Here is a 17,039-nt window from a genome sequence, read left to right on the forward strand (position 1 = left end):
CTATAGTTTAGGGAAATTCAAATCAAAAACACAGCCACCCCAAAGTTTGGGACGGCTCTGTTTACAAGAACCTCGTTTATGGTACAAGTTCAATATCACAGAAAGCGAAAAATGAATAAAGAATTTGTGGTACTTACGTACAATGCCATATCACTCAGCAATGAAATCTATGTCATCAGGCCCGTAGCAGCATAATGAGTGGATTCAGGTACGATGATTCTAAGTGAAATATGTCACACAGAAAAAGAAATATCATAAGGTATCACTAATACACGGAATGTAAACTTGGCTACACAGGAACTGAATTACAAAACAGAACAGGGTCTCAAATGTAGAAAACCAGCTTATGCTTGCTTAAGGGGAAAGGTGAGTTAGGTTGCTGCATAAAACCAGAGATTGAAATTAGTACAGATACCGTTCCATAAGCCAAATATGTAATAGACAAGAGATACCCCTTGCTCAACGAAGTGGACTCACCACCCCATATTAAACGCCTAAGAATATACCTGACTAGTAAGAATCTTAAAACCTATGGATTTACATGTCTCTGAAAGAGAATCAAGCATGTGTACAGCAGCATAAACGCAGCAGTGATAGGATTGGTGAGGTTCGGTGAGCAAATGCAGACCCTTTGAAGTCATATTGCATGGTACCCATTCCATGGGTCTCAACTCTCCAGGTTTAAGGGATTCTTCCTTCAGCTAAAACATGCATATGGAACCCAGAGTATGACCCACCGTGTGATCGGGAAACGTGTTCAAATGTGTCTCAGTTTTCGTCCCCTGGTACTCGGGTGCAACATTCCAGACGCTTTACTAACACTCTCCCCACTTGGAGAGTCAGTGCCTTTAACATCGTGTTTGGCCCAGTTTGCAATTTCTGCGGGAAATGAACAGGAATAGGGAGAACCAATGAGAGACTAGCTGGAGGTGTCTGGACGGGCAAATTTAACTCTCATTTCCCACCAGGAAGAGGAATTAACCAAAGGCTCAGCTTGCTGTGCCGGAACCACACTAGGGCCTGAAGCAATCTTGCGGTGTTGCGGCCAGCTCACAAGAAAGCGAGTTGAAGAAAGGAGCTCAGGGGCACTGTCATTCACAAACCTGCAGAGTTATAAATGACAGCTATCGTCCAAAAATATATTGAAGTAAGGCTGCCAAGAGCACTTGAAAGCGGGGCAGAATTGCAGGACACCGGTTTCAGGAGGTAGACTGGAATTGCATGAAAAGCATAGGAAAAGAGGCAGAACGTCCACAATGATGCACTTGGCCAAAAAGGGCGTATGCGTTTTTCCTGAATATATTCAGGAAAAAACGCATACGCCCTTTTTGGCCAACCAAGCAAGCTTGCAAAGGAAATCTGCACTACAATGAAGTCTCACTGCCCCCCGGGCAAAAGGGCCATCTGAAAAAAGTGTAAAATCCAGAAAGGCAGGACAGGCCATGGAGAACTGGGAGCCTTGTTATGCTGATGGGCGGGATGTAAATTGCCAACAGCCACTCTGGAGAAGTGTATGGTGTTTCCTGAAACATCTAAAAAACACAGCAACAGAGCCTAGGGCATTTCCACTTATGCTCCTATAGCTTAGGGAAATTAAAATCAAAAAGACACAGCCACCCCAAAATTTGGGACGGCTCTGTTTACAAGAACCTCGTTTATGGTACACGTTCATTATCACAGAAAGCGAAAAATGAATAAAGAATTTGTGGTACTTACGTACAATGCAATATCACTCAGCAATGAAATCTATGTCATCAGGCCCGTAGCAGCATAATGAGTGGATTCAGGTACGATGATTCTAAGTGAAATATGTCACACAGAAAAAGAAATATCATAAGGTATCACTAATACACGGAATGTAAAGTTGGCTACACAGGAACTGAATTACAAAACAGAACAGGGTCTCAAATTAGAAAACCAACTTATGCTTGCTTAAGGGAAAGGTGACTATGGGTGCTGCATAAAACCAGAGATTGAAATTAGCACAGATACCGTTCCATAAGCCAAATATGTAATAGACAAGAGCTACTCCTTGCTCAACGAAGTGGACTCAACACCCCATATTAAACGCCTAAGAATATACCTGACTAGTAAGAATCTTAAAACCTATGGATTTACATGTCTCTGAAAGAGAATCAAGCATGTGTACAGCAGCATAAATGCAGCAGTGATAGGATTGGTAGGATCGGTGAGCAAATGCAGACCCTTTGAAGTTATATAGCATGGTACCCATTCCATGGGTCTCAACTCTCCAGGTTTAAGGGATTCTTCCTTCAGCTAAAACATGCATGTGGAACCCAGAGTATGATCCACCGTGTGATCGGGAAACGTGTTCAAATGTGTCTCAGTTTTCGTCCCCTGGTACTCGGGTGCAACATTCCAGACGCTTTACTAACACTCTCCCCACTTGGAGAGTCAGTGCCTTTAACGTCGTGTTTGGCCCAGTTTGCAATTTCTGCGGGAAATGAACAGGAATAGGGAGAACCAATGAGAGACTAGCTGGAGGTGTCTGGATGGGCAAATTTAACTCTCATTTCCCACCAGGAAGAGGAATTAACCAAAGGCTCAGCTGGCCGTGCCGGAACCACACTAGGGCCTGAAGCAATCTTGCGGTGTTGCGGCCAGCTCACAAGAAAGCGAGTTGAACAAAGGAGCTCAGGGGCACTGTCATTCACAAACCTGCAGAGTTATAAATGACAGCTATCGTCCAAAAATATTTGAAGTAAGGCTGCCAAGAGGACTTGAAAGCGGGGCAGAATTGCAGGAAACCGATTTCAGGAGGTAGACTGGAATTGCATGAAAAGCATAGGAAAAGAGGCAGAACGTCCACAATGATGCACTTGGCCAAAAAGGGCGTATGCGTTTTTTCCTGAATATATTCAGGAAAAAACGCATACGCCCTTTTTGGCCAATCAAGCAAGCTTGCAAAGGAAATCTGCACTACAATGAAGTCTCACTGCCCACCGGGCAAAAGGGTCATCTGAAAAAAGTGTAAAATCCAGAAAGGCAGGACAGGCCATGGAGAACTGGGAGCCTTGTTATGCTGATGGGCGGGATGTAAATTGCCAACAGCCACTCTGGAGAAGTGTATGGTGTTTCCTGAAACATCTAAAAATCAAAGCAACAGAGCCTAGGGCACTTCCACTTATGCTCCTATAGCTTAGGGAAATTAAAATCAAAAAGACACAGCCACCCCAAAATTTGGGACGGCTCTGTTTACAAGATCCTCGTTTATGGTACAAGTTCAATATCACAGAAAGTGAAAAATGAATAAAGAATTTGTGGTATTTACGTACAATGCAACATCACTCAGCAATGAAATCTATGTCATCAGGCCCTAAGCACCATAATGAGTGGATTCAGATACGATGATTCTAAGAGAAATAAGTCACACAGAAAAAGAAACATCATAAGATATCACTAATACACGGAATGTAAACTTGGCTACTCAGGAACTGAATTACAAAACAGAACAGGGTCTCAAATGTAGAAAACCAACTTATGCTTGCTTAAGGGCAAAGGTGAGTTGGGGTGCTGCATAAAACAAGAGATTGAAATTAGCACAGATACCGTTCCATAAGCCAAATATGTAATAGACAAGAGCTACTCCTTGCTCAACGAAGTGGACTCAACACCCCATATTAAACGCCTAAAAATATACCTGAAGAGTAAGAATCTTAAAACCTATGGATTTATATGTCTCCGAAAAGGAATCAAGTGTGTGTACAGCAGCATAAACGCAGCAGTGATAGGATTGGTGAGTTTCGGTGAGCAAATGCAGACCCTTTGAAGTCATATTGCATGGTACCGATTACATGGGTCACAACTCTCCAGGTTTAAGGGATTCCTCCTTCAGCTAAAACATGCATGTGGAACCCAGAGTATGATCCACCGTGTGATCGGGAAACGTGTTCAAATGTGTCTCAGTTTTCGTCCCCTGGTACTCGGGTGCAACATTCCAGACGCTTTACTAACACTCTCCCCACTTGGAGAGTCAGTGCCTTTAACCTCCTGTTTGGCCCAGTTTGCAATTTCTGCGGGAAATGAACAGGAATAGGGAGAACCAATGAGAGACTAGCTGGAGGTGTCTGGACGGGCAAATTTAACTCTCATTTCCCACCAGGAAGAGAAATTAACCAAAGGCTCAGCTTGCCGTGCCGGAACCACACTAGGGCCTGAAGCAATCCTGCGGTGTTGCGGCCAGCTCACAATAAAGAGAGTTGAAGAAAGGATCTCAGGGGCACTGTCATTCACAAACATGCAGAGTTATAAATGACAGCTATCGTCCAAAAATATATTGAAGTAAGGCTGCCAAGAGCACTTGTAAGCGGGGAAGAATTGCAGGAAACCGATTTCAGGAGGTAGACTGTAATTGCATGAAAAGCATAGGAAAAGAGGCAGAACGTCCACAATGATGCACTTGGCCAAAAAGGGCGTATGCGTTTTTTCCTGAATATATTCAGGAAAAAACGCATACGCCCTTTTTGGCCAACCAAGCAAGCTTGCAAAGGAAATCTGTACTACAATGAAGTCTCACTGCCCCACGGGCAAAAGGGCCATCTGAAAAAGTGTAAAATCCAGAAAGGCAGGACAGACCATGGAGAACTGGGAGCCTTGTTTTGCTGATGGGAGGGATGTAAATTGCCAACAGCCACACTGGAGAAGTGTATGGTGTTTTCTGAAAGATCTAAAAAACAAAGCAACAGAGCCTAGGGCACTTCCACTTATGGTCCTATAGCTTAGGGAAATTAAAATCAAAAAGACACAGCCACCCAAAAGTTTGGGACGGCTGTGTTTACAAGAACCTCGTTTATGGTACTAGTTGATTATCACAGAAAGAGAAAAATGAATAAAGAATTTGTGGTACTTACGTACAATGCAATATCACTCAGCAATGAAATCTATGTCATCAGGCCCGTAGCAGCATAATGAGTGGATTCAGGTACGATGATTCTAAGTGAAATATGTCACACAGAAAAAGAAATATCATAAGGTATCACTTATACACGGAATGTAAACTTGGCTACACAGGAACTGAATTACAAAACAGAACAGGTTCTCAAATGTAGAAAACAAACTTATGCTTGCTTAAGGGAAAGGTGAGTTGGGGTGCTGCATAAAACCAAAGATTGAAATTAGCACAGATAACATTCCATAAGCCAAATATGTAATAGACAAGAGCTACTCCTTGCTCAACGAAGTGGACTCAACACCCCATATTAAACGCGTAAGAATATACATGACTAGTAAGAATCTTAAAACCTATGGATTTACATGTCCCCAAAAGAGAATCAAGCGTGTGTACAGCAGCATAAACGCAGCAGTGATAGGATTAGTGAGGTTCAGTGAGCAAATGCAGACTCTTTGAAGTCATATTGCATGGTACCCATTCCATGGGTCTCAACTCTCCAGGTTTAAGGAATTCTTCCTTCAGGTAAAACATGCATGTGGAACCCAGAGTATGATCCACCGTGTGATCGGGAAACGTGTTCAAATATGTCTCAGTTTTCGTCCCCTGGTACTCGGGTGCAACATTCCAGACGCTTTACTAACACTCTCCCCTCTTGGAGAGTCAGTGCCTTTAACCTCCTGTTTGGCCCAGTTTGCAATTTCTGCGGGAAATGAACAGGAATAGGGAGAACCAATGAGAGACTAGCTGGAGGTGTCTGGACGGGCAAATTTAACTCTCATTTCCCACCAGGAAGAGGAATTAACCAAAGGCTCAGCTGGCCGTGCCGGAACCACACTAGGGCCTGAAGCAATCTTGCGGTGTTGTGGCCAGCTCACAAGAAAGCGAGTTGAAGAAAGGATCTCAGGGGCACTGTCATTCACAAACCTGCAGAGTTATAAATGACAGCTATCGTCCAAAAATATATTGAAGTAAGGCTGCCAAGAGCACTTGAAAGCGGGGCAGAATTGCAGGAAACCGATTTCAGGAGGTAGACTGGAATTGCATGAAAAGCATAGGAAAAGAGGCAGAACGTCCACAATGATGCACTTGGCCAAAAAGGGCGTATGCGTTTTTTCCTGAATATATTCAGGAAAAAACGCATACGCCCTTTTTGGCCAACCAAGCAAGCTTGCAAAGGAAATCTGCACTACAGTGAAGTCTCACTGCCCCCCGGTCAAAAGGGCCATCTGAAAAAAGTGTAAAATCCAGAAAGGCAGGACAGGCCATGGAGAACTGGGAGCCTTGTTATGCTGATGGGCGGGATGTAAATTGCCAACAGCCACTCTGGAGAAGTGTATGGTGTTTCCTGAAACATCTAAAAAACAAAGCAACAGAGCCTAGGGCACTTCCACTTATGCTCCTATAGCTTAGGGAAATTCAAATCAAAAAGTCACAGCCACCCCAATGTTTGGGACGGCTCTGTTTACAAGAACCTCGTTTATGGTACAAGTTCAATATCACAGAAAGCGAAAAATGAATAAAGAATTTGTGGTATTTACGTACAATGCAATATCACTCAGCAATGAAATCTATGTCATCAGACACGTAGCAGCATAATGAGTGGATTCAGGTACGATGATTCTAAGTGAAATAAGTCACACAGAAAAAGAAACATCATAAGATATCACTAATACACGGAATGTAAACTAGTCTACACAGGAACTGAATTACAAAACAGAACAGGGTCTCAAATGTAGAAAACCAACTTATGCTTGCTTAAGGGGAAAGGTGAGTTGGGGTGCTGCATAAAACCAGAGATTGAAATTAGCACAGATAACGTTCCATAAGCCAAATATGTAATAGACAAGAGCTACTCCTTGCTCAACGAAGTGGACTCAACACCCCATATTAAACGCCTAAGAATATACCTGACTAGTAAGAATCTTAAAACCCTTGGATTTACATGTCTCCAAAAGAGAATCAAGCATGTGTACAGCAGCATAAACGCAGCAGTGATAGGATTAGTGAGGTTCGGTGAGCAAATGCAGACAATTTGAAGTCATATTGCATGGTACACATTCCATGGGTCTCAACTCTCCAGGTTTAAGGGATTCTTCCTTCAGCTAAAACATGCATGTGGAACCCAGAGTATGATCCACCGTGTGACTGGGAAACGTGTTCAAATGTGTCTCAGTTTTCGTCCCCTGGTACTCGGGTGCAACATTCCAGACGCTTTACTAACACTCTCCCCACTTGGAGAGTCAGTGCCTTTAAACTCCTGTTTGGCCCAGTTTGCAATTTCTGCGGGAAATGAACAAGAATAGGGAGAACCAATGAGAGACTAGCTGGAGGTGTCTGGACGTGCAAATTTAACTCTCATTTCCCACCAGGAAGAGGAATTAACCAAAGGCTCAGCTTGCCGTGCCGGAACCACACTAGGGCCTGAAGCAATCTTGCGGTGTTGCGGCCAGCTCACAAGAAAGCGAGTTGAAGAAAGGAGCTCAGGGGCACTGTAATTCACAAACCTGCAGAGTTATAAATGACAGCTATCGTCCAAAAATATATTGAAGTAAGGCTGCCAAGAGCACTTGAAAGCGGGGCAGAATTGCAGGAAACCTATTTCAGGAGGTAGACTGGAATTGCATGAAAAGCATAGGAAAAGAGGCAGAACGTCCACAATGATGCACTTGGCCAAAAAGGGCGTATGCGTGTTTTCCTGAATATATTCAGGAAAAAAAGCATACGCCCTTTTTGGCCAACCAAGCAAGCTTGCAAAGGAAATCTGCACTACAATGAAGTCTCACTGCTCCCCGGGCAAAAGGGCCATCTGAAAAAACTGTAAAATCCAGAAAGGCAGGACAGGCCATGGAGAACGGGGAGCCCTGTTATTCTGAAAGGCCGGATGTAAACTGCCAAGAGCCACTCTGAAAAAGTGTATGGTGTTTCCTGAAACATCTAAAAAACAAAGCAACAGAGCCTAGGGCACTTCCACTTATGCTCCTATAGCTTAGGGAAATTCAAATCAAAAAGACACAGCCACCCCAAAGTTTGGGACGGCTCTGTTTACAAGAACATCGCTTACGGTGCAAGTTCAATATCACAGAAATTGCAAAATGGATAAAGAAGTTGTGGTACTCACGTACAATGCAATATCACTCAGCAATGAAATCTATGTCATCAGGCCCGTAGCAGCATAATGAGTGGATTCAGGTACGATGCTTCTAAGTGAAATATGTCACACAGAAAAAGAAATATCATAAGGTATCACTAATACACGGAAAGTAAACTTGGCTACACAGGAACTGAATTACAAAACAGAACAGGGTCTCAAATGTAGAAAACCAACTTATGCTTGCTTAAGGGGAAAGGTGAGTTGGGGTGCTGCATAAAACCAGAGATTGAAATTAGCACAGATACCGTTCCATAAGCCAAATATGTAATAGACAAGAGCTACTCCTTGCTCAACGAAGTGGACTCAACACCCCATATTAAACGCCTAAGAATATACCTGACTAGTAAGAATCTTAAAACCTATGGATTTACATGTCTCTGAAAGAGAATCAAGCATGTGTACAGCAGCATAAATGCAGCAGTTATAGGATTGGTGAGGTTCGGTGAGCAAATGCAGACCCTTTGAAGTCATATAGCATGGTACCCATTCCATGGGTCTCAACTCTCCAGGTTTAAGGGATTCTTCCTTCAGCTAAAACATGCATGTGGAACCCAGAGTATGATCCACTGTGTGATCGGGAAACGTGTTCATATATGTCTCAGTTTTCGTCCCCTGGTACTCGGGTGCAACATTCCAGACGCTTTACTAACACTCTCCCCACTTGGAGAGTCAGTGCCTTTAACCTTCTGTTTGGCCCAGTTTGCAATTTCTGCGGGAAATGAACAGGAATAGGGAGAACAAATGAGAGACTAGCTGGAGGTGTCTGGACGGGCAAATTTAACTCTCATTTCCCACCAGGAAGAGGAATTAACCAAAGGCTCAGCGTGCCATGCCGGAAGCACACTAGGGCCTGAAGCACTCCTGCGGTGTTGCGGCCAGCTAACAAGAAGAACAGTTGAAGAAAGCAGCTTAGGGACACTGTCATTCACAGACCTGCAGAGTTATAAATGACAGCTATCGTCCAAAAATATATTGAAGTAAGGCTGCCAAGAGGACTTGAAAGCAGGGCAGAATTGCAGGAAACCGATTTCAGGAGGTAGACTGGAATTGCATGAAAAGCATAGGAAAAGAGGCAGAACGTCCACAATGATGCACTTGGCCAAAAAGGGCGTATGCGTTTTTTCCTGAATATATTCAGGAAAAAACGCATACGCCCTTTTTGGCCAACCAAGCAAGCTTGCAAAGGAAATCTGTACTACAATGAAGTCTCACTGCCCCACGGGCAAAAGGGCCATCTGAAAAAAGTGTAAAATCCAGAAAGGCAGGACAGGCCATGGAGAAGTGGGAGCCTTGTTATGCTGATGGGCGGGATGTCAATTGCCAACAGCCACTCTGGAGAAGTGTATGGTGTTTCCTGAAACATCTAAAAAACAAAGCAACGGAGCCTAGGGCACTTCCACTTATGCTCCTATAGCTTAGGGAAATTCAAATCAAAAAGACACAGCCACCCCAAAGTTTGGGACGGCTCTGTTTACAAGAACCTCGTTTATGGTACAAGTTCAATATCACAGAAAGCGAAAAATGAATAAAGAATTTGTGGTACTTACGTACAATGCAATATCACTCAGCAATGAAATCTATGTCATCAGGCCCGTAGCAGTATAATGAGTGGATTCAGGTACGATTATTCTAAGTGAAATATGTCACACAGAAAAAGAAATATCATAAGGCATCACTAATACACGGAATGTAAACTTGGCTACCCAGGAACTGAATTACAAAACAGAACAGGGTCTCAAATGTAGAAAACCAACTTATGCTTGCTTAAGGGGAAAGGTGAGTTGGGGTGCTGCATAAAACCAGAGATTGAAATTAGCACAGATACAGTTCCATAAGCCAAATATGTAATAGACAAGAGCTACTCCTTGCTCAACGAAGTGGACTCAACACCCCATATTAAACGCCTAAAAATATACCTGACTAGTAAGAATCTTAAAACCTATGGATTTATATGTCTCCAAAAAGGAATCAAGCGTGTGTACAGCAGCATAAACGCAGCAGTGATAGGATTGGTGAGTTTCGGTGAGCAAATGCAGACCCTTTGAAGTCATATAGCATGGTACCCATTCCATGGGTCTCAACTCTCCAGGTTTAAGCGATTCTTCCTTCAGCTAAAACATGCATATGGAACCCAGAGTATGATCCACCGTGTGATCGGGAAACGTGTTCAAATGTGTCTCAGTTTTCATCCCCTGGTACTCGGGTGCACATTCCAGACGCTTTACTAACACTCTCCCCACTTGGAGAGTCAGTGCCTTTAACCTCCTGTTTGGCCCAGTTTGCAATTTCTGCGGGAAATGAACAGGAATAGGGAGAACCAATGAGAGACTAGCTGGAGGTGTCTGGACGGGCAAATTTAACTCTTATTTCCCACCAGGAAGAGGAATTAACCAAAGGCTCAGCTTGCCGTGCCGGAACCACACTAGGGCCTGAAGCAATCCTGCGGTGTTGCGGCCAGCTCACAATAAAGAGAGTTGAAGAAAGGAGCTCAGGGGCACTGTCATTCACAAACCTGCAGAGTTATAAATGACAGCTATCGTCCAAAAATATATTGAAGTAAGGCTGCCAAGAGGACTTGAAAGCGGGGCAGAATTGCAGGAAACCGATTTCATTAGGTAGACTGGAATTGCATGAAAAGCATAGGAAAAGAGGCAGAACGTCCACAATGATGCACTTGGCCAAAAAGGGCGTATGCGTTTTTTCCTGAATATATTCAGGAAAAAACGCATACGCCCTTTTTGGCCAACCAAGCAAGCTTGCAAAGGAAATCAGCACTACAATGAAGTCTCACTGCCCCCCGGGCAAAAGGGCCATCTGAAAAAAGTGTAAAATCCAGAAAGGCAGGACAGGCCATGGAGAACTGGGAGCCTTGTTATGCTGATGGGCGGGATGTAAATTGCCAACAGCCACTCTGGAGAAGTGTATGGTGTTTCCTGAAACATCTAAAAAACAAAGCAACAGAGCACTTCCACTTATGGTCCTATAGCTCAGGGAAATTCAAATCAAAAAGACACAGCCACCACAAAGTTTGGGACGGCTCTGTTTACAAGATCCTCGTTTACGGTACAAGTTCAATATCACAGAAAGCGAAAAATGAATAAAGAATTTGTGGTATTTACATACAATGCAATATCACTCAGCAATGAAATCTATGTCATCAGGCCCATAGCACCATAATGAGTGGATTCAGGTACGATGATTCTAAGTGAAATATGTCACACAGAAAAAGAAATACCATAAGGTATCACTAATACACGGAATGTAAACTTGGCTACCCAGGAACTGAATTACAAAACAGAACAGGGTCTCAAATGTAGAAAACCAACTTATGCTTGCTTAAGGGAAATGTGAGTTGGGGTGCTGCATAAAACCAGAGATTGAAATTAGCACAGATAACATTCCATAAGCCAAATATGTAATAGACAAGAGCTACTCCTTGCTCAATGAAGTGGACTCAACACACCATATTAAACGCCTAAGAATATACCTGACTAGTAAGAATCTTAAAACCTATGGATTTACATGTCTCTGAAAGAGAATCAAGCGTGTGTACAGCAGCATAAACGCAGCAGTGATAGGATTGGTGAGTTTCGGTGAGCAAATGCAGACCCTTTGAAGTCATATTGCATGGTACCCATTCCATGGGTCACAACTCTCCAGGTTTAAGGGATTCCTCCTTCAGCTAAAACATGCATGTGGAACCCAGAGTATGATCCACCGTGTGATCGGGAAACGTGTTCAAATGTGTCTCAGTTTTCGTCCCCTGGTACTCGTGTGCTACATTCCAGACGCTTTACTAACACTCTCCCCACTTGGAGAGTCAGTGCCTTTAACGTCCTGTTTGGCCCAGTTTGCAATTTCTGCGGGAAATGAACAGGAATACGGAGACCAATGAGAGACTAGCTGGAGGTGTCTGGACGGGCAAATTTAACTCTCATTTCCCACCAGGAAGAGGAATTAACCAAAGGCTCAGCTTGCCGTGCCGGAACCACACTAGGGCCTGAAGCAATCCTGCGGTGTTGCGGCCAGCTCACAATAAAGAGAGTTGAAGAAAGGATCTCAGGGGCACTGTCATTCACAAACCTGCAGAGTTATAAATGACAGCTATGGTCCAAAAATATATTGAAGTAAGGCTGCCAAGAGCACTTGAAAGCGGGGCAGAATTGCAGGACACCGATTTCAGGCGGTAGACTGGAATAGCATGAAAAGCATAGGAAAAGAGGCAGAAATTCCACAATGATGCACTTGGCCAAAAAGGGCGTATGCATTTTTTCCTGAATATATTCAGGAAAAAACGGATACGCCCTTTTTGGCCAACCAAGCAAGCTTGCAAAGAAATCTGCACTACAATGAAGTCTCACTGCCCCACGGGCAAAAGGGCCATCTGAAAAAAGTGTAAAATCCAGAAAGGCAGGACAGGCCATGGAGAACTGGGAGCCTTGTTATGCTGATGGGCGGGATGTCAATTGCCAACAGCCACTCTGGAGAAGTGTATGGTGTTTCCTGAAACATCTAAAAAACAAAGCAACAGAGCCTAGGGCACTTCCACTTATGCTCCTATAGCTTAGGGAAATTAAAATCAAAAAGACACAGCCACCCCAAAGTTTGGGACGGCTCTGTTTACAAGAACCTCGTTTACGGTACAAGTTCAATATCACAGAAAGCGAAAAATGAATAAAGAATTTGTGGTACCTACGTACAATGCAATATCACTCAGCAATGAAATCTATGTCATCAGACCCGTAGCAGCATAATGAGTGGATTCAGGTACGATGATTCTAAGAGAAATAAGTCACACAGAAAAAGAAATATCATAAGGTATCACTAATACACGGAATGTAAACTTGGCTACCCAGGAACTGAATTACAAAACAGAACAGGGTCTCAAATGTAGAAAACCAACTTATGCTTGCTTAAGGGAAAGGTGAGTTGGGGTGCTGCATAAAACCAGAGATTGAAATTAGCACAGATACCGTTCCATAAGCCAAATATGTAATAGACAAGAGCTACTCCTTGCTCAATGAAGTGGACTCAACACCCCATATTAAACGCCTAAGAATATACCTGACTAGTAAGAATCTTAAAACCTATGGATTTACATGTCTCTGAAAGAGAATCAAGCGTGTGTACAGCAGCATAAACGCAGCAGTGATAGGATTGGTGAGTTTCGGTGAGCAAACGCAGACCCTTTGAAGTCATATTGCATGGTACCCATTCCATGGGTCACAACTCTCCAGGTTTAAGGGATTCCTCCTTCAGCTAAAACATGCATGTGGAACCCAGAATATGATCCACCGTGTGATCGGGAAACGTGTTCAAATGTGTCTCAGTTTTCGTCCCCTGGTACTCGGGTGCAACATTCCAGACGCGTTACTAACACTCTAGCCACTTGGAGAGTCAGTGCCTTTAACCTCCTGTTTGACCCAGTTTGCAATTTCTGTGGGAAATGAACAGGAATAGGGAGAACCAATGAGAGACTAGCTGGAGGTGTCTGGACGGGCAAATTTAACTCTCATTTCCCACCAGGAAGAGGAATTAACCAAAGGCTCAGCTTGCCGTGCCGGAACCACACTAGGGCCTGAAGCAATCCTGCGGTGTTGCGGCCAGCTCACAATAAAGAGAGTTGAAGAAAGGATCTCAGGGGCACTGTCATTCACAAACCTGCAGAGTTATAAATGACAGCTATCGTCCAAAAATATATTGAAGTAAGGCTGCCAAGAGCACTTGAAAGCGGGGCAAAATTGCAGGAAACCGATTTCAGGAGGTAGACTGGAATTGCATGAAAAGCATAGGAAAAGAGGCAGAACGTCCACAATGATGCACTTGGCCAAAAAGGGCGTATGCGTTTTTTCCTGAATATATTCAGGAAAAAACGCATACGCCCTTTTTGGCCAAACAAGCAAGCTTGCAAAGGAAATCTGCACTAAAATGAAGTCTCACTGCCCCACTGGCAAAAGGGACATCTGAAAAAAGTGTAAAATCCAGAAAGGCAGGACAGGCCATGGAGAACTGGGAGCCTTGTTATGCTGATGGGCGGGATGTAAATTGCCAACAGCCACTCTGGAGAAGTGTATGGTGTTTCCTGAAACATCTAAAAAACAAAGCAACAGAGCCTAGGGCACTTCCACTTATGCTCCTATAGCTTAGGGAAATTCAAATCAAAAAGACACAGCCACCCCAAAATTTGGGACGGCTCTGTTTACAAGAACCTCGTTTATGGTACAAGTTCATTATCACAGAAAGCGAAAAATGAATAAAGAATTTGTGGTACTTACGTACAATGCAATATCACTCAGCAATGAAATCTATGTCATCAGTCCCGTAGCAGCATATTGAGTGGATTCAGGTACGATGATTCTAAGTGAAATAAGTCACACAGAAAATGAAATATCATAAGGTATCACTAATACACGGAATGTAAACTTGGCTACACAGGAACTGAATTACAAAACAGAACAGGGTCTCAAATGTAGAAAACCAACTTATGCTTGCTTAAGGGAAAGGTGAGTTGGGGTGCTGCATAAAACCAGAGATTGAAATTAGCACAGATACCGTTCCATAAGCCAAATATGTAATAGACAAGAGCTACTCCTTGCTCAACGAAGTGGACTCAACACCCCATATTAAACGCCTAAGAATATACCTGACTAGTAAGAATGTTAAAACCTATGGATTTACATGTCTCCGAAAAGTTATCAAGCGTGTGTACAGCAGCATAAACGCAGCAGTGATAGGATTGGTGAGGTTCGGTGAGCAAATGCAGACCCTTTGAAATCATATTGCATGGTACCCATTCCATGGGTCTCAACTCTCCAGGTTTAAGGGATTCTTCCTTCAGCTAAAACATGCATGTGGAACCCAGAGTATGATCCACCGTGTGATCGGGAAACGTGTTCAAATGTGTCTCAGTTTTCGTCCCCTTGTACTCGGGTGCAACATTCCAGACGCTTTACTAACACTCTCCCCACTTAGAGAGTCAGTGCCTTTAACCTCCTGTTTGGCCCAGTTGACAATTTCTGCGTAAGATGAACAAGAATAGGGAGAACCAATGAGAGACTAGCTGGAGGTGTCTGGACGGGCAAATTTAACTCTCATTTCCCACCAGGAAGAGGAATTAACCAAAGGCTCAGCTTGCCATGCCGGAAACACACGAGGGCCTGTAGCAATCTTTCGGTGTTGCGGTCAGCTCACAAAAAAGCGAGTTGAAGAAAGGAGCTCAGCGGCACTGTCATTCACAAACCTGCAGAGTTATAAATGACAGCTATCGTCCAAAAATATATTGAAGTAAGTTTGCCAAGAGGACTTGAAAGCGGGGCAGAATTGCAGGAAACCGATTTCAGGAGGTAGACTGGAATTGCATGAAAAGCATAGGAAAAGAGGCAGAACGTCCACAATGATGCACTTGGCCAAAAAGGGCGTATGCGTTTTTTCCTGAATATATTCAGGAAAAAACGCATACGCCCTTTTTGGCCAACCAAGCAAGCTTGCAAAGGAAATCTGTACTACAATGAAGTCTCACTGCCCCACGGGCAAAAGGGCCATCTGAAAAAGTGTAAAATCCAGAAAGGCAGGACAGACCATGGAGAACTGGGAGCCTTGTTTTGCTGATGGGAGGGATGTAAATTGCCAACAGCCACTCTGGAGAAGTGTATGGTGTTTTCTGAAAGATCTAAAAAACAAAGCAACAGAGCCTAGGGCACTTCCACTTATGGTCCTATAGCTTAGGGAAATTAAAATCAAAAAGACACAGCCACCCAAAAGTTTGGGACGGCTGTGTTTACAAGAACCTCGTTTATGGTACTAGTTGATTATCACAGAAAGAGAAAAATGAATAAAGAATTTCTGGTACTTACGTACAATGCAATATCACTCAGCAATGAAATCTATGTCATCAGGCCCGTAGCAGCATAATGAGTGGATTCAGGTACGATGATTCTAAGTGAAATATGTCACACAGAAAAAGAAATATCATAAGGTATCACTAATACACGGAATGTAAACTTGGCTACACAGGAACTGAATTACAAAACAGAACAGGTTCTCAAATGTAGAAAACAAACTTATGCTTGCTTAAGGGAAAGGTGAGTTGGGGTGCTGCATAAAACCAAAGATTGAAATTAGCACAGATAACATTCCATAAGCCAAATATGTAATAGACAAGAGCTACTCCTTGCTCAACGAAGTGGACTCAACACCCCATATTAAACGCCTAAGAATATACCTGACTAGTAAGAATCTTAAAACCTAAGGATTTACATGTCTCCGAAAGTGAATCAAGCGTGTGTACAGCAGCATAAACGCAGCAGTGATAGGATTGGTGAGGTTCGGTGAGCAAATGCAGACCCTTTGAAGTCATATTGCATGGTACCCATTCCATGGGTCTCAACTCTCCAGGTTTAAGGGATTCTTCCTTCAGCTAAAACATGTATGTGGAACCCAGAGTATGATCCACCGTGTGATCGGGAAACGTGTTCAAATGTGTCTCAGTAAGTCCCCTGGTACTCGGGTGCAACATTCCAGACGCTTTACTAACACTCTCCCCACTTGGAGAGTCAGTGCCTTTAACCTCCTGTTTGGCCCAGTTTGCAATTTCTGCGTAAGATGAACAGGAATAGGGAGAACCAATGAGAGACTAGCTGGAGGTGTCTGGACGGGCAAATTTAACTCTCATTTCCCACCAGGAAGAGGAATTAACCAAAGGCTCAGCTTGCCGTGCCGGAAACACACTAGGGCCTGAAGCAATCCTGCGGTGTTGCGGCCAGCTCACAATAAAGTGAGTTGAAGAAAGGATCTCAGGGGCACTGTCATTCACAAACCTGCAGAGTTATAAATGACAGCTATCGTCCAAAAATATATTGAAGTAAGGCTGCCAAGAGCACTTGAAAGCGGGGCAGAATTGCAGGACACCGATTTCAGGAGGTAGACTGCAATTGCATGAAAAGCATAGGAAAAGAGGCAGAACGTCCACAATGATGC

The sequence above is a fragment of the Lagenorhynchus albirostris genome, chromosome 1 (assembly GCF_949774975.1).
Source record: "Lagenorhynchus albirostris chromosome 1, mLagAlb1.1, whole genome shotgun sequence".
Lineage (NCBI taxonomy): Eukaryota > Metazoa > Chordata > Mammalia > Artiodactyla > Delphinidae > Lagenorhynchus > Lagenorhynchus albirostris.